The sequence below is a fragment of the Pleurodeles waltl genome, chromosome 4_1 (assembly GCF_031143425.1).
Source record: "Pleurodeles waltl isolate 20211129_DDA chromosome 4_1, aPleWal1.hap1.20221129, whole genome shotgun sequence".
Lineage (NCBI taxonomy): Eukaryota > Metazoa > Chordata > Amphibia > Caudata > Salamandridae > Pleurodeles > Pleurodeles waltl.
Window position 1 is genome coordinate 840,383,009 of NC_090442.1, and position 18,431 is coordinate 840,401,439.

The 18,431-nt window shown below is 43.5% G+C and overlaps 1 protein-coding gene across 1 annotated transcript in view; it reads left to right on the forward strand.

Moving 5' to 3' along the window:
* The first annotated feature begins 1,075 nt into the window (after positions 1 to 1,075).
* Positions 1,076 to 18,431, forward strand: part of ANKS1B (ankyrin repeat and sterile alpha motif domain containing 1B) — a 518,534-nt gene continuing 501,178 nt past the window's right edge. The window contains exon 1 of the mRNA XM_069229598.1: positions 1,076 to 1,354. The gene's annotated coding sequence lies outside the window, so the exon portion shown is untranslated. The remainder of the gene's footprint in view (positions 1,355 to 18,431) is intronic.

Consider the following 18,431-nt stretch of genomic DNA (forward strand, 5'->3'; position numbering starts at 1 on the left):
AATGCACAGCAAATGTGACGAGATAAGATGGTTTTCAGGCCTGTTTACCGAAAAGGTGCACTCAGAAGGTTACTGTAAATAAGGTTTGGGGAAGGGTGGACTCAAGCTGGACAGCCTAAAACAAATAAAGCCAGCAAATGGAAAGCCAGAAAATGTGAGTTACAAAGTGCAAAGCCACTGGCAATCAACGGGCACACTTCTCTTTTACAGTTTCCTCAGAGATAGTAACACTATGCCATTCTCCCAAAAACTCTCGCACATTTCTCAAGTGGATGCCTGAGAGGAAGTCTTGGTGGCCTTTGGTTATAATTGGAGAATATCAGACAGGTAACGTCTTCGGAGCATCTGCATTTGAATTTCTAATGCAGCATTTTGGGAAACTTTTGAATGACTTGAGACACACGCTTTGCTTAAGTCAGCAGATTGTGCTGACCATGTAGTTTTATGCAGCAGGACCTTAATTCTAAGCATTAAATGATGAATGCATAATTCCAGAAGTCTTGAAAACGATAGACAAGCCGGTTTTTAGGTAAATATGGAGAGATTAAATCTATGTATTTTATTGTTACGTTAGCCTCACTATCGATGCTGGTCGAATGTGTCCATTTCATCATATTTTGGAAAATATGGCATTATGGAATATCCATCGGTCATTTCAAAGTATTATCTAGTTATCTAATACATAACGGTGTTTTAAAATACCGTAATATAAAGGGAGCGTTTTGTATAGTTTATTTAGGGCAATGAACGCCATTGACCTTTGTGTAAAATGTTCTGACACACATCATGCAGCAAGTATGGTGCCAAAACAGGCCACTTGCACCATAGGCAAAATGGTCTCTGACATCTAAATCGGCCGCACAAATGTTATGGAAACGAAAAATTAGCGCGGTGGGCCCAGCCCACTTAAAATAAAACTGGCTGGAGTAGTAAACAATTTGGGTAGATAGCTAGGGCTCGCCAAGCTGCAGTGTCAGCACCACTGATGCCGATTTGGAGACGTCTGTTGTGCCGAACATGCACGTGATATTCATAAATTGGGTTGAAAGGTAAAAACGATTAAAAAAAAAAACACACACACACACACGACAGCAGCAGCGCGGGGAGCTTTGCGTGCAGCCAGTAGGCAAGCATCTCTCGTCAGCCGCCGAACGCACATTGCAGGGGCGCGGAGACACTGCCTCCTCTCCCGAGGAGATTTCCATAGTAACGGGGCCGCGACCGACTGCGGGGCACCGAGACATCAAGTGAGTCCGCGCTCGCCCGTCCTCGACATCTTGATTTATGCCCTCCCTTCGGTCGGCTCTGGGAGGCATGGGCTACTGACAGGATCCGCAGGTGGACGCGACGCCCCGTAAGTAGCGTTACAGCCCTGAAAGGTGCGGCGGCCGCTGCCGTCCCTTCGCGGTTCTTTTTTTCGCCCTTCAGGTGTGAGCGCGTCACTCAGTTTGGGGAGGAAGACAGAGGGAAGAGTGCCCCGCGCTCGGCTTAGTGCGCGCGAGAGGCGGCCCGGGATGGCCTTTCTCAGAGAGATTGCAGCGGTGGGCGAGGCGCGCGGTGCCCCTGGATGCGCTGCAGGCGCTGCCAGATCCTGGCTGCCTTATAGTAGCCTTGGGGGGTGGGATCCGTGGGCGCACGGTACTTGCTGTGTGTGCATCCGTTTTACGCGTTTGTCAGTATATAGAACATATACTGCATGTTTTCGTTGCTGCAAACATTAAAGCCATGTTTGTGAAGGTATTTTTCGACGAGTGCTCTGTGAAATGCGGCTGGGAGGGGAGGTGTGTGGGAAGCAGTCGGGTGTTTCAAATCCAGCAGCATCGCACTGTGCTGTCAGGCTGCGGAAGGCCGCGGAGGGAAGCTTTGCAGGCTTCTTGCTCTCTACATGTTATTGCCAGGCAGGTAGTGTTTACTAGCACTGCCTGCATCCGTTTTTAATGAAAATAACACTGTTCTGAAAAGGCTTCAGCAATTGTAATCACGACCATATCGGTGATGTCTTCCGCAAGGCCCATCTTTCCTAACGAGCAATGTTTCACTAAACATGCTGAGGCAGCAGTCTTTCGTATGATCTTAATAAAGGTAGCGATGCTAATTAAGATACAAAAACCTATCTCCGGACTACTATGTTCAACACTCATCTTCATTAAAATGCCAGTATTACCTGTTCTTGCTTAGAAGAGAAACTATTTACAAATATTTATAAAAAGGAATGAGCCTGTCAGCGTCATGGCACCAATTTATTTTGAAATGTCTGTCTACATAGTTTTTAGAGAAAGAACGGGAACCAATTACTTTACAAGCGGTTCTCTACGACATCACATGTTCAGTTTGATACGGTTAACAGAAATAGTCAGATTATATAAACACATTTTGCCCTCAGCGCACATACCTGAGGTTCCTTAAGAACCCAATAGTGTATGTATGTGCAGCTTTTTGTACACCTTTGTGCTCCTGAGTTATATGCATCAATACAGGCATATATCGTAAATATTTTAAACCGACGTCAGGCGTTAAAACTGACATAGTTATTATTAGCCGTTATGCAGTGACTCGCAACACGCCATGTAAAATACATGTAAACAATACAGCTATGGTCCACGCCGAACGGGGAAAACGCCGCTGACATAAATAGCTGTAAACACCTTAACTGTTTTCACCCACTCCTTTCCTTATTTCAGACAATATTTACTTATCTGTAGATAGCAGCGTGCTCTTTTTAAATTTTATTAGGACAGGGACCGCAACCTAATTTTGTCCCAGAGTTATCTGGAGGACGGTGTATACCTAGAAGTGCAGCAATGGATTCTAGGGAGCATGATGCCCCATAACAGCAGTGTCCCCCACCTCCCGCCCCTCGTGAAAGCTCCCCCCAGCGCACCAATGAGAGAGACCGCACTCGAGCAAAACAATCAAGCACTAGGAATTCCTTCAGCCACTGAAAATTAACACTTTGGAGAACATCATACCAATATACTGTAATCTGAACAGCCAAGGCTGAAATATGCGGGTTCGTACAATTTTAGAACTAGGCCGAGATTAATTATTCCCTCAATGCCGTCCTTCCAACGTTACAACGAGGAGCCACCTTAACTAATAACTTTGTAGTCATGAAAGACCCCCATCCCAATAAAGCTTGTAACCTCCCCTGTAAGGCATACCCCTGTCCCTAAAGTACTATTAAATGCGTTCTCCCTTATGCCTATATTGTTTTTCACCTGCCTTACCAGCGAGAGGATTTTCTGTCAGTGTCATAGCAAAGGTGCCACTGGCCCAATGCATGTAAGGAAAAAGGGACCACTTTATAATCTCCATTTGGGGGAGTAAAGCCAAGCTGTAAGCAGGGTGCAGGTAGCCTATCACTCCCCTGGATCTTACTGGCAGAGCACCTACTGAATTAACGATGGGAAACACAGATGCACCACAATTAGGAACAACTCGAGAGTTCTATAATACAAACCAGAAGACACAATAGTTATTGACTTACATTTCAAACAAAGCCCTGCACAAATCTATAAATAATCCATGCATACATATAGAGAAATTAGACCTTCCCTCATAGGTCAGGCCTCAGTAACCCATGCACCTGTCCTGTTCACCTTTTTCAGGAAATGTGAGGACTTCATGAAGACTCAGTTTAGCAGAATAGACTGTGTGTTGCAGACAACGCAATGAAATCTCAAAATTCTCTAATAAAATGGTGGACTGGAGTATCCACAGTCACATTTTATGCTCAGCCTGACATGGAACTGAAAACGCCCAGTACCCTGCTATCAAACTGATGTCAATGTGACACCAATACAGCTAGGCTCTATCTGGAATCAGTATAGCTTGGCTGTATCTGGCATGATAGGACTCACTCTGGCCACTATGACGTATGGCCTATCAGGGGGTTGGTAGTTTTCCCTAGCAGGTTAGACTGTTTCTTCACTAGTGAAAGTGTGTATTGTGCTGGAGTTGGCACTGTGTACGCAAAAAAATACTCAACGGTGCATCGTGGTGGCTTCTGTCACGGCATCCACAAATTATCTGTGCATAGTAAATAAAAAAAAACGGCTGAATTCCTTCATAAAGTAGAGGCTGCTTCATAGATATATTATTTTTGCAAGCAGCATAGCAGTGACGTAACAAAAGGACCCTCAATCCCTGCAGTGCCATGGAGGCCCCTTCAGCACAGTACTTTAGCGTGGGAGCTCCTGAGTGAGTTCAGAGGGGGAGCCCTCAAGTTTTGTTATGCCACTGCAGCAGAGATCTTTACGGCATGCATCAATATACACAGTCAAGAGACCACCACCCTTTGTCATACTCTTCCTGTACCATGATACTAGGCAGCACCTACTGCCCCATAGTGGAGGATGAGTTATTTGAAAATCTCAGTAATTACAGACTTGCGTCTGAAACTCTCTGTTCCCAACTAACCAAATTTCGTGATCCTGTGCAAATTAGGTAGTAGCCTTTCTTGGGAGCAACTAATTTGGTAGTGTGCATTTTGTGGAAATTCAGAAGAGTTGTCTTGCAGACATAATGGTTAGACAACGCTTATGTGTGCATTTTTTTTACCATATATGAGGATAAATCATTCTAAGGAGATTGGTGTTCTTTAGGGCGGGCTTAGCAGCGCGCAAGTGCTGATTATCGACCTGTTGTAATCAACTCTAGGGCTTTAACCACACCCATCTTACGCCCATCACTTTCATTCGTTCCTGGGCTTGCCTTTCAAAATTCTCTTTATTTCGTAGGTAAATGCTTTACGTTCCTGCCTTGCGGCTGCTTTGTTACGCCTTGTAAAGTGACCCTGTTACATGGATTATTGCATGATCAGCCAAATACCTTAGTGTAGCGCACTATTTTTTTATTTTGCCTTGCTGCTTCGCGCTGCATGGCTGTAAGTTGTTTCTTTCTCTTCCTTGTTTTGGGCATGCTGCTGTTTCTTTGTGGTATCTGCGCACAGAGGCTGCAAGCTGGAGGGGATTCTTTTTAATGTATTATGTTTTTTAAAAAGGTTTATATAGCACAAACTCGATCGGAGGAACACTGAAGTTTCCTATAGCGCAAACTCTATTGGAGGAGCGCTTTACATGACTAGGTGAAGTTTCATATAGCGCAAACTTGATCGAAGGAGCGCTTTACATGACTACGTGAAGTTTCATATAGCGCGACCTCTATTAGAGGAGTGCTTTACATGACTACGTGAAGTTTCATATAGCGCGACTTCTATTAGAGGAGCGCTTTACATGATGACCACTGTACAAGTTTAGCATTTAAAAAAAATATACAAACTGGAGCATTTGCAACAGAGGTATACGCAGAAATCCTCAAAGCAGCTCTCCTGGCATAGCGAGAGAGCCAATACTACAATATTTGCTGCACTTGGGGAAGCTCGCACCATAATGCTTTGCAAGGCATTTCTAGTTCAAAGCATTTTTGCCCATAACTCAGCCTACAACAATGGGACCACCACCAAAATATTCAGCACAATGTGCTCTTTCTAGCTAAATCATCGCTGGGTCCCCACACCTGGTTGGGGGGGACCCCAAAATAGCAACCTCTCCCTCCATTCAGTGTCTTTTTAAGCTCTATTATTTCTGGAGCTTTTGTTTTACAGCTAGGAGTAGTTTGTGTTTTAAGGGCTTGTTTGTAATAGTATTGCATTAGGCCTGCTAGGCCCGAAAATGTGTAAGGCACTACGCTGTCTAGGGGCTACATATATGGTTACACTGCATTACTTTGGCCATTCTGTTTTCATACTGTTATGCCCTCAAGGGGCTGGCTATATGGTTACATGACCATGTTTCTTACAAATGCAATTTTTATTATGGTGTCCTCTTGGGTCTGTTCTGCACATTACAATCAAGATACTGCAACATTCACTGCACTCAGAAAATCGCTCCATAATGCTTGGCGGGGCATTCCTTTTACAAAACATTTTTGCCCACAACTCACAGTGTGGTTGTTCTTGGACAATGGGACCACCATCAGAATGTTCAGCATGACACACTCTTTCTGTCTCAAGCATGTTTGGGTCCCCACACTAGGGCGTGGGGGCAAAATAGTAGCCTCTCCCCCATTCAATGTCTTAAGAAGCACTTTCATAGCTGGAACGTTTGTTTTACAGCCGGGTGTAGTTTTAAGGGCCTTGTTTGTAATAAAATTGCAGTAGGCCTGAAAACATGTATGGCAATACACCCTCAAGGGGCTGCATATATAGGGCTCCATGTATGGTTAGGCTGTATTATTTTATACCATTCGGTTTTCATACTGTTATGCCATCTAGGGGCTAATTGTATGGTTACACGACCATGTTTTTAACAAATGTTATTTTTCTAGTTGGGCCGTCTAGGGGCTGCTCTGAGTATTACAGTCAAGATACTACAATATGCACTGCACTTGCTTTGCGGGGCATTCCTTTCACAAAACATTTTTGCCCGTAATTCGCTGCACAACCTACTCTTTCTGTCTAGGTCATCTCCGAGTCCCCACACTAAGTTGGGGGGACCCCAAAATAATAATATAAAAAAACATAATAAATAATGGCAGTATTTTTATTATTTGCTGCAGAAAGAGGAAGAAGGTAAATGGAAGTGCTTTATTTATATGCAGGGCCACTGGAATTATGAGGCAGAAAGGACCAAATTATGTGGCAGGGTGGACCTATTTATGTGGCAAGAAAAGTCCAGTTATACATTTACAACGCCAATAGCTCTAACTCAAGCAAATGCGAGACCTATTGCAATTGGTAATGCTTGTTTATCTTTGTTCCTCACATTGCTTGGAAAATAGATTTGGAGTTCTAATCGTTATACATAGTTACATTGTATTTTTTTAATGAAACTGTTTAGCTCACTGTTTATTTCGCATGAGATGTAATGGAGGCTCAAAATGAATAGATGTATTGGCATTATTATTTTTTCACTGTTTATGTTATCTTTAATATCATTAGCACAATGTGATGCAAACCAGAAAGTGATGGTATCACATAGTTCAGCGAAGTATACTACAAGTTTACAAATTTAGGATCCAGTAATACTTGCCTTCCTGAGGCTGTTACAATTCCGTAAAAGAGACCTCTAGGCAAGAGCAACATTGTTTCAAAACACTGTCGTGTAAAGAGATTCTGGTCTTCTAAAAACAGAGATCATGGTAAAACGGCTTATACTTTCACATTGTATAGTTGTGCTAGTCAAGTTGTGTTGATGGTTTCAGTGAGGAATGTCATGATATCAGTAGATTGTTATGATGTAATCTGTTTCTGGTGCTGGTGGCAGTTATCTCCGAGCCCCTGCTGTAGGACTGCATTTAACTGCTGTCATTAAGGATCATCTAATTCCATTTCTCAGTTTGAGCGATTAGGATCAATACAATACTTCTACTGTGCTGCAACAGTCTCGAGTTTTTATGAGTAAAGTGTTTCTGAGCAACCCATGTTTCTGAGCGCTTCGTGTAGCGCCCAGCCCAGAAAGGGCCAAAGATTGTTGGTGCACGGTGCGCCTTTGTTTACTGACTGCGCAGATTCAAAATGTTTTCAACAGTTTACCGCCCTTCAGCCCCGAAGATCTACAGACATGTCCACCTCTCAATGTGTAGCCTGTATTAAAATGCAAACCTGAATTGCTTGTGCTCTTCCTCATTAATGTGAAGCGAATGAGGATTTAAACTGCGCGCACGGCTCGAACAGCCGAACCAAGTGCGTGTATAGACAGCTGGTGGACAGCTTCTTCAGGCTGTCCTGCTCAGTGACTTTGCTCGTCCAGAATCTTGAGTTTCATTGCATCTCTTGAACATGGAGTCACGGACTGTGTGTAGTGCAGCATTAATTACTGCAATTCCAGTTTTCGTTTCATTCTCTTCGGTCAGTTTCAAGCAGCAACAGCAATTGAACGTTCCCTTACCTTTTGTTACTGGCGCTCTTGAGGTGCAGTCTCTGACACGTTCTCATGACGTCTCTGTAGGGTCAAACTCAGAGAAAGGATTACACCAAATGTCCTAAAAGAGCAGGCTACCAGTTCTCACATTACTTCTGTAGGAATAAGCGCAGAGAAATGACCACATCAGTTCAAACTAGTATAGCCAGCAGACAAGTAGTCTTGAGTAGTTTTCAGCTACTTGTACGCTTTCTGTTTTACGATAATTTCAGTGCTATATTTATCTATTAAAGGCGCAAGATTAGTGACAATGGTGCAACTCATTTTCAGTGATTTGCTTGCTTTCTGTTTATTCTACTTTACACATTCTGCAGCTTTTGAGAGTTTTGCATGATGTTAAGCAGTTCGCACTTTTCTACTCCAGTTCCTACTTGCTGTCAGTTTGGTATTACTGTAAGTCAATTCCACATTTGCTATATACTTAGAGTATCATCACAGCCATCTGCACGGTTTTGAACATTTTGGTGTATTCTATTTCTTTAATATGAAAAAAAGTGTCTCCACCAGCACCGTTCCTTCAAGGAACAGGCGAAACATGACTTGAACGGAAAGTATGGTTAAGACCTTTCAAAGAATATTTAGACACTGTTGATGCTCAGAGGTTTAGGCCATAAAGGGGAAAAAAAGTATAATGCACTATTATTTAGGAATGAAAGGCCAGAATGTATTTGACCACTTACCGTGATATGAACATTCTAACAGGGGAGGCTCCCGGTGATTTTGAAATTGCCATTGCTCAGTTGGACAAATCATTTTCTGAAACAAAAAATGTTGTTGTACACAAGTATCGGTTTTTTTATGAGAACACAAAAGCCTAGTGAAAGTATTGAAACATATATTACAACTTAGAAAATGTTAGCTGCAAAGAGAGTTTGAAACACTTAGTTTGCAATTAATTAGGAATCAGCTAATTGCCATACGCTATAAAATATGCATGCAAGATTATTAACAAGCAAAGACCCTTCACTAGATAAAGCCATTCACATTGCTAAAAATACAGAAATTTAATGTGAAGATACCAAACAACTTGAAGTTTCATTTCACATATTTTAGTTGGCCTAATACTACAGTCTTAAAGCAGTGGCTAATAAATCCCTTAATATCAATGCCATTGAAAATAAGAAGCACAATTTCAAAAAATGTATTTGGCCTAGCACTCATTTGTGGATCTTCCTCGCATGTCTTTTCATTTAAAAACTTCCAAGCTTCAGGTCAACAATGAAGAAATTGTGGTTAAAAACTGACATTTTTCAGGGTGTGCAGGCAAAAGAAGCAATGTTCATTGTGTACTCAGTGAAGAGTGTGAACATGATGATGGTGGGCATGTCAATAACGGAGAGTTAGTTTTAGTTGGGAAATAGACTTCATTTGTTATTTTTTGGACTCCTGTTGAAGTTTTGAGTCTATCAAAGGTAAGGTCTATGTATCAAAGAAAGACATCAGTGTGCTAGCAAGCAGTATTCAATGTGACTATTCAACTGGATTTAAACCAGCCTGTTTCAATGAAAAAAATGGAGTAGGAAGAAAAGTTTGAAAAAGCTTTTCAAGATAGGCTAGGAAGAATAACATATTTTACCCATATTATGAGGATCAAACACTGTGTGGTACCAGGGAAACATAAATTGTATCATATTTCTTGGAGTGTAAGGAAGCACTTACCAGCAGTGTTGGAAAATTTGTGTGCAGCAGGCATTATTGAAAAACTTGAAGCAACTTTATGGTTGTCTATCACCAAGAAGAGCTTGATGTTCAGTCTCAACATTTAACTTCTTTTATTACCTTGGATGACGTTTTTAAAATTTGTTGAGTGGTGTTTGACGTGGCGCTGGTCACAGCTGTATTTCAGAGATTAATGTTAGACATGTTTCAGTAATACTCTCAAGTTGTATTTTTCTAAAATGACATCTTGATTTTCTTTGATAATGAACATAAGCATGATAAGATTGAATAGAGTTTTGTGTGGTAGAAAAGAGAGGAGTAACTCACAGGAAGGATGAATGTATCTTTTAGCAGAAAGAAATTGAGTATCTTGGTCATATTTTCTCAGAGCAAGGAGTAGAACCTAAGCTGAGTGTAGTCAAAAGATTATTAGAACATTCGAATGTTGGCATGTCCATTGAAGACAATGGACTGCTGCGGGCTTTTACAGGCCGGTAAAAGCCCGCAGCGCCAACATTCCAATGTTCGCTTTGTTCACAGCAACAGCTGTGAACAAAGCCTCACGGAGCCCGAGGGGATTTAAATCCCCTCGGGCTCCGTGAACATTTTTTTTTTTTAATAGAACATTCTGCCCTGTGTGGCAGAATGTTCTAATAGCCTTAGAACCCGCCGTAGCGGGCTCTACCGGCTATTAAAGTCCCTCTCCCTTGTTAAATGCCCTCGCCTTCGGCTCGGGCATTTAACGCGGGGAGCGGGCCTTTAATAGCCGGTAGAGCCCGCTACGGCGGGTTCTAAGGCTATAGTGGAAGCTCCTGCACCAACTGTGGATGCACATTGGTATGATGTTTGCTGTGTCTGTCTCAGTCAAATGGTAAATATGAGAGTACAATTAGTTTTGCATCCAGTGTTTTACGCCAAGTAGAAGAAAATTATTCTGTAATTGAAAAAGAGCATCTAGCATGTCTTTGGAGCTTGGAAAAAATTAAATAATACTTGTGGGGCAGACCATTTGTTTTAAAGAACGACAATCGTCCATTAGTAGATATTTTATTTGGTAAGAAGATAAAACAATCTATGGCTCGTCTTGCCAGACTCTCTGATAAATATTGAGAATGCTCATTCATTGTTTAATACATTCCTGGTGGGAAGAATTGTAGGACTGATTGCCCATCAAGTTTGTCCATAGTGGAAACTGATGAGCTTGACTGGGAAGCAGAAATTGAAGCATGCTTTGTCTCATATGAGAGAGAGAGAGAGAGAGAGAGAGAGAGAGAGAGAGAGAGAGAGAGAGAGAGAGAGAGAGAGAGAGAGAGAGGGGACAAATGGATAAGTGAAGTCAACAAAGATAAAATTTTAAGTAGAGTCATGACTTTGATCAAATTTGATTAACCAATGGAAAGAAAACTTTGCAAATGTTTTGGAAAGTGTTGGAAGAACTATCCATTGAAAGTGCGAGGTTGCAGATTGGTACCCCTCTTGGTGTTTTCACCATAAAATAATGTAATCCTCTTATTCAGGGTATTTGGGGTCAACAATAATAAAAAGCAGGATACAGAATGATTTCTGGTGGCCAAGAATGGATGGAGGCATTGATATTCAGTAAGAGTGATAATGTTTTGGTAACGAGGTAATGATAGAATCAATCACACCAACCCCCAACACAACGTATCAAAGACTAGGAGTTGATTTATTGGGACTTTTATCATATTTTGCCACCACAAATGACATACTTTGTTGTATTGGTTGACCGTCTCTCTAAATGAGTTGAGGTTGAATCAATCGATGTTCCAACAGCTAAAAATTTGATTGAATGTTTTGTAAAGATTTTTATTCATGAGGGTTTTCCTGGCAAGATTATGGCAGACAATGATGTGCAGTTTACGTAATCAGAATGTGTTTCTTCTCTGAACAAATGTGGTCTGAAACTCATTAGAACACCTCTTTATCACCTGCAAGACAAAGGAAAAGTACAATGTGTCAATAAAGTTTTGGTAGAATGCCTCTTTTGGCATGATAACCCCTAAAGTTTTGGACTGATGCTGCCAGTTTTCCAACTCTTAGAGTACCCTGAGGACTACTAAGCAGACCTAATTGCCAGTGACCTTCCCTTAAAAGGTATATGTCTGGCTCATCCACAATTGGCAAAAGTTAACTTACTTATAATTCCCTAGTATATAGTACCAGGGGTACCTAAGGCCTGTAAGTTAAAGTGTCCCACATGGATTGTAGCACTTGTTGTGCCATCTGGAGTGTGACAAAGCAAAGCAAGACCCCCAGTCTGCCATTGCTGGCTGGCAGAACAGTTTTCTACCTACGAACTGGACTTTGCCATTTAAAGTAATGGCAAAGTCCAGACTTTAATTTTTAATATGTTTGATTGACCCCTAATCCAGGCCTATCGAGCCCAAAGGCAAGGTGTTGTATATTAAAATGTAGGACATGTGTTTTTATATGTCCCAAATGATTGTTTTTGGTGTAGAAAACCTAGTAGTCACATTGGCGAGCACAGGGTTGCACACTGACAACTCAGTTGTGCTAAATTCTGAATGAGACTACTAAAGTTGTTACTTTAGAGTAGCAAAAGATTTGTTACGTTAAGCCTACTTGATGCCCAAATTGAATTTAATATAATTTTTAAGGAAATGGCAGCTTTAGAAACTCTGTTGCCCAAGTTTTCCAGTGACTTTATGGTTGCTGGTCACAATACAGCCTTCTGCTCTCCTGGGGGGGGGGGTGTGAATGACTCGCTGGAAGGAACACAGAGGGCCTGCCGTTGGAAGAGGTGTGACCTTTCCCTGGTAGGAAAGCCAAACAGGGTGTGAGCCGAGAATGCACGCTTAAAAGGGGAAGCCGCCTTTGAAGGGCAAATGGTGGACAGAGACAAGAGGGTCTGCTCTTTGTTCTGGGGGACAGGTTGGCATTGGGGACAAAGAGTGAGAAACAGTTGCTAATCCAGTCTTCCCATGGGCGTGTAGCTTTCACGTAGCCACACCTCTAAAGTGGGCTGCCATTCTTCACACACCGAAAGAAGGTTTCTGCCATCTACGGAGTCAGCAGAATATTGCATTCTAGAATAGGCAGATGCCACACTTTGCAGAAAGTCATCATCAAGTGGAAGGAGATCTGGTAGCCCATTGACTAGTACTGCATCCCCAAAGGGAAAGTTCTGGGCATAAAATTGGCACCCCAGACCTCAGATCACCCAGACCTCAGATCACGTCTGCACGAAGAGGATCAAAGCAGGATTTCCTTCCTGTTCCCCGGACCTGGCAAAGAAAGGCTCCATCAAAGACTGGATTTCACCTATGCTTTCTTGGGCTAGCAAAGAGAGGACTGTACCTATGGTGCATGCTTGAAGAAAAGTTGTCCCCGAGCCCCAGACAGAAGAAGCCAGTCTTTGCGAGTTCGTAGCCAAAATCACTTGACAGCTACTGACCGCTGAAGTACAGTCTGGAAGACCAAGTACCCATGCCCAAAATTGGCATCCGAGTATGCTGAACCCGAGAGAGTCTTTGGAGAGCAGTGTTGTCCCCCAAGACTGACACTAACCTCAGTTAAAGGGAACCGTTGGGTTTGATGTAATCAGAGACCAGTAGACCAGTGGCAACATCGACCTCGGTGGCCAAAGTGGCCTCACAGTGGTTCTGGACCAAGAGGTAACCCCAGGAATATCCCCATCACAAGATCATCATCCAAAGTATCCTTCAGCACCCTGTATTCCTTGCATCAGGACCCACTCCACTGATGTCTGTGGCAGTTCGCCCTTAGAGCCTGGAACTGGACTGGAGACTCCAAGGTATTTGTTCTGTCGAGCCTTATAGGTCCCTGTGACTTGCTGCCTTCCGGAGTTGGTTGCCCAAAGTGGGCCAGAGTAACGGAAAACAACTTTACAAAATTTTCCAGGTTATTGCCAACCATGGTAGATGCCAGTGCTTGCTTGGTATTTGAATGAAAAACAGCTATTAATTATTTGCCTTATAATTTATATCTCTGGAACTCTCCAGAGGGTTTTGTTCATTTTGGTGTCTAAAAGTTAATACAATTAATAACTGTTTTCATAAATTGGTATCAGATTTTCTTTGTGTTGTGTTTCTTTCTTGTTCAACTATTTTGGTACTTCTAAATGCTTTGCAATTGTTCCTTTGACAAAGCCTGACTGCTGGAAACCAAAGGTACCCAGGGTTTGAGCTAAGGTTCTGCAAACGAACCTGACTGGACCAAAGGCGGGTTTGTGAGTTTATTACACTGTGAGGTTGCACAAATACACCATTTAATAAACATCTTTCCTCACAGCATTCAATTTGCCTGTAGGGATGATATGAATGTTAGCAAAGTGATTAAAGATTTAGTTTGGTCATATGCTACAGCGCTGCATGTGATCACAGAGAAAACACCCTTTAAATTAATAAGAGGAAGAAAAACCTCTACCGAGTTGTGCCCCTTTGGGATGGTTAAACTATATTATAGAGAAGGAAACGTGAGTTATGGAAAACGGTTAATGTTAACTCCAATGACGTTAGTGTAAAGAGAACAAATGCTATAAAAAATGCAGAAGGATGCAGGCTCAAAGATGATAATTGGATACAAATCAAGAATCCCATCTTAATGAGGCAAGGTTTATTGAAACTCAGAGAAACTAGGCTGGTTTGTGTAGTCCAAAGAAATTCAGTGAGGCTTTTGGCTGATAGTTGGTGGAGCAATTCTCAAGTGACTTTGGATTCCAGTGTGGGGATTAAATTGACAACTGAAAGCAAAAAACTAGAATCGATTGGGAAGTTTAAACATGATTTCAATAAAGTTGCATACCTTGGTAGCAGTTGTAAGAAAAGTTCATGTGTAAAATCTGATTCAAAGAAATTGCAAGATTTTGCTCTGTCTTGTTTTTCTTCAATTTTTTTTTTCTTTCTTTGTCTTATTTTTCTTTCATTTTTTTCTTGGTATTTTTTATCTTGACAGGGATGATGACTGTTTTTTTAGTTAAGGTATAGGCTGAAATAACCACACATTGTGCAGGTCCTCACAGGGGAACTTCAAAAAACTCATGAAAGATTGCCATAATCAACAACACCTGTCCACCCCTCCTCAGATAGTCTTGCTGCCCAACCCATAGTATGCCCACTATTTCCCCCATATTTTCGAGTGTTTCTTGGGGAAACTGTGTGCTGTATAGATGGCCTCCTTCAGTTTCGTAGAGCATCCATGCCTACCCTCCTGTTTTTCAGTGGGAGGACCCCATGCCTTCCAGTATTTAGCCACGTTCCGCCAATAGTGTTCTCAAGCCCACCAAAGTCCTTTCACCTCTTGGGCCTCCCAGCTCATCCACGATGCCAAGTAATGCAACCTTGGTGGACGCATCAAGTCTCTGGCCTAAAATCTCTGACAGTTTCACAATATGGAAGTCAGTATTGATGAATGATGGGACAACCCCATACCATGTGATAGAAATCACCCAAACCTTCCTGGCAACTACTGTAGATAGGAGCTGGGTGTGTTTGAGCTTAATACAGGCATTTGGGTGTGTAGTATGTGAAATATAAATAATTTAACTCGATGAGGTAATTGGGCCAAAATCGCCAGAGTACGTGGTGCCGTGCATGCTTCCCTCAATTCTGCTTCCTCCAGTGGGTCCAGCCCCCCTCTCCATCACATCTTCAAGCACATCAATGTGCATGGGGAATGGTTTACCAGGGTTCTATAGATCTGGGAAATGCCCCCCATGGCTAGTGGGCCCATAAGACGCCGAAACTCCAAGGGGTTATAGTCCAGTGGTATGGCAATTTCAATACCCTGATAATGCATGCCTGAGTTGGAGGTAGCGAAATAATTATGGTTTGTGGAGTGAACATTCACTCTGGAGGGTCAGAAAGGATTCCATATGATCACCTTCCTAAATGTTGCCCAGACTTGACACACCTTTACTGTCTCATCCTTTGAATCCCTCAAGTCATGTGCCACGGTCGAGCCATCTACCAAGCCAAAGCTGGTGATCTCCAGTGTCTCCATCGTAGCGCTGCTCTCCAGGCCTAAAATTTCACCCTGGTGGTCTCCGGAAGTGACTAGAAAACTGGTGTCTCATATAACATGCCCATAATGTTGTCTAGGCCGATCAGTGAGACCTCCATCCTGAAAGCAGAGTCCACCCAATTCCCGTACATTCAGTTGTTCACCACCAGGGTGTGTGCAGCCCAGTAGTAAAGGCAGATGTCAGCCTTGGCAAATCCCCCTTCGAATGTAGAACAAATGCATTTGTCAAAGGAAATCCTGGGAGGATTGGGCCTCATAAGAATTTCCATGCTTTAGAAGTGATGACTAAAATCCATTGATATGGGATGGTGAAAGGGAAGGTTTGGAGTGCATAAAAGAGGTGTGGAAGGATTATCATTTTATGCAGGGCCACCTTACCCAGTAAGTTAAGTGGCAATTTGGGCCATCAATCCAGGTCCTACCGGATTGTACGGGTAAGAGGGCGAAAGTTAAGACTCCAGGCTAGGTTTGACTCCCAAGTCATATAAATACCCAGATATTGGAAGGTCAGGCGCCTAATGAGCAGGACAACGTGTCAGGTCTCATCCCCTCAATCTCCTCTGAAGGGAACCATGTGTGACTTACGCCAATTCACTATCAGTACAGAGGCAAATCCAAAAGTGCAGAGGATAGAGATGTGGTATGGTCCGGTCTCCGCTGGTCAGGCCACACGGAGGAGGACATCGTCCGTATAAAGGGCTATTCTTTACTCCAACGCCATTTCCCTATCAAATTCCTGGACCTCGGTGACAAAACATATCGAAGTCGCCAATGGTTCTATTTCCAGGGCAAAAAGAAGTGGCGATAGGGGACATCTCTGGCTGGTGCCCTGGTGGATCGAGAATCTAGTGGAGACACCATGTTCACCTGCACTTGTGGCCTAGCATATCACATACAAACATAGACCAGAAGCTGGGGTCCGAATCCCAACTTGACCAGCACCTTGTGGGAGAAGGCTTAATCCAGTGAATCGAACACCTTCACGAAGTCAAGAAGCATTAACTCAGTAGCACAGTTCAACATCTTGAATAGGGCTAAGCAATATTAACTCTATGAATGCACGTGTTTAATACTTTGTGGGTGACTCCTAAAAGGCACATGGCTCACCTGAGAGACAGGAAGGTTCCAACGAGGCCCTGGGAGAGAACACCTGTCAACCTAATGGTTTTGACACATGCTGGCTCCGGATTGCCACCAGGACCCTCAGGTGGCCTCAGGTACCAGATAAGTCACTGTCGTGCCTGTGTGGACCCCCTCCTGCCTCACTACAATTAGATTGTGAGCAGCACATGTGGCCAGATCTCACAGATGCTGGATTTTAGGCAGAACAGGTTGAGGCCAACCCCTCCCAACCGACTCCTTTGTTGCTGCGATTGGCTTCAGTGTGGCCAATGTTTCCTGGGCTCAGAGGTGTCCCCAAGTAGAGTGTTCCATGCCTCCAGGCGTTCCAGGTGCTGCCACTGCCCCTCGCCGTGGGATCCCGCTCCTCGCATCTGCCGCTCCTCCATAGCGGCCTGCTTGTCTCCTGCTCCCCAGGAGGGGCTGCCTGAATCCACTAAGTGTCAGTGGCTCCTTCACAGTCTGTTGCAAGGCACGTCTATGGCAGCATAGGTATTTTGGGCTGAAAATGGGAAGACACATCCGCACCAGGTCACACCTCAGGGTCCCTTCTGACGTTCCCCTTTCAGCCTCAGTCAATTGGGCGGGTGCTCTGAGGTGCCCCTCCGGGGCCCTGCAGTCCCCAGTGGTCCGTATTATTATGAGGCACCACCAAGCATAGTGGCCCAGGGTATTATGCAAGGCTCCCGTTGAACAGACCCCCTCCTCTTCATCCAGGAATGATTGCTGGCTGGGCAGTTGGGACAGGAGATGAGACCGTCAGTCATGCTGCTAAGCCGCCTGTCCGGATCGTGTACTCTCAGCAGTCGTGTGGGACAACCAAGGCTCACCCATCCATTCTCTCAGGTCCCAGGAATTCCGAGGCGGCCCATCTGGGTAGTGCTGCATGCTAGCGCAGCTGTAGGCCGATGTAGGTCGTTAGCCCAGAAATGAGCGACTGCCATTTTGGCCAACCTGGCTCTGCCCATTAGGCTGCCTTTGTTAAGGGGAAGAAATGTAGGCTGTTCAGTTGCTTTTTTTAAATGGGGGGAAAATGTGGTGATGGTCTCAGTACAGAATGTTGTGATATCAGTAGAATGCTATGATGTAGATATAGCTGGTTCTTCTACGGGCAGTTATCTCTGGGCCCCTGCTGTATGTGGTGCATCTTACTGCTCTCATTAAAGATCATCATCTAATTTCTTGTCTCGTGTGGATTACTTTACTCCACAAGTTTTTATGAGAATTCTTGAAGTCTGCGCTGCTGACAATTTTAACCTACTCCAGTGACCGTTGTCACTCTCGTCCAGTTGCTTTAGGACTACAAATCCTTTGGCTGAAGTACCAGCAGGATGGCACAGGTTGCTAGAATGTGGTAAAACTGTAATGGAGCCTATGTGAAGCCTCACATTTAGCTCAATGTATGGAGACCGACAGAAATGGGATGAATTTTATTTGCTTCTTCAGCTGTTAAATGGTACCTCACTCATCGAGTCTTAGCCGCCTGGCGTTCCATAATGATGCATGAGAGGAGGCTCTGGATAGGTGCAAGAGGTGGCCAGCCAGCATGTGCAGTACCGCTGAATGCTCTATCTTGTACATTCATGCTTGTACTAACTTACTGACACTGTCATCATCCTTTGAAAAAGTGTGTCAACTCATGACAAGTGGCTTATTCTGCCTAGACATACTGGTAACACATACACCTCGCTGTCTGTCTGGTGCCTG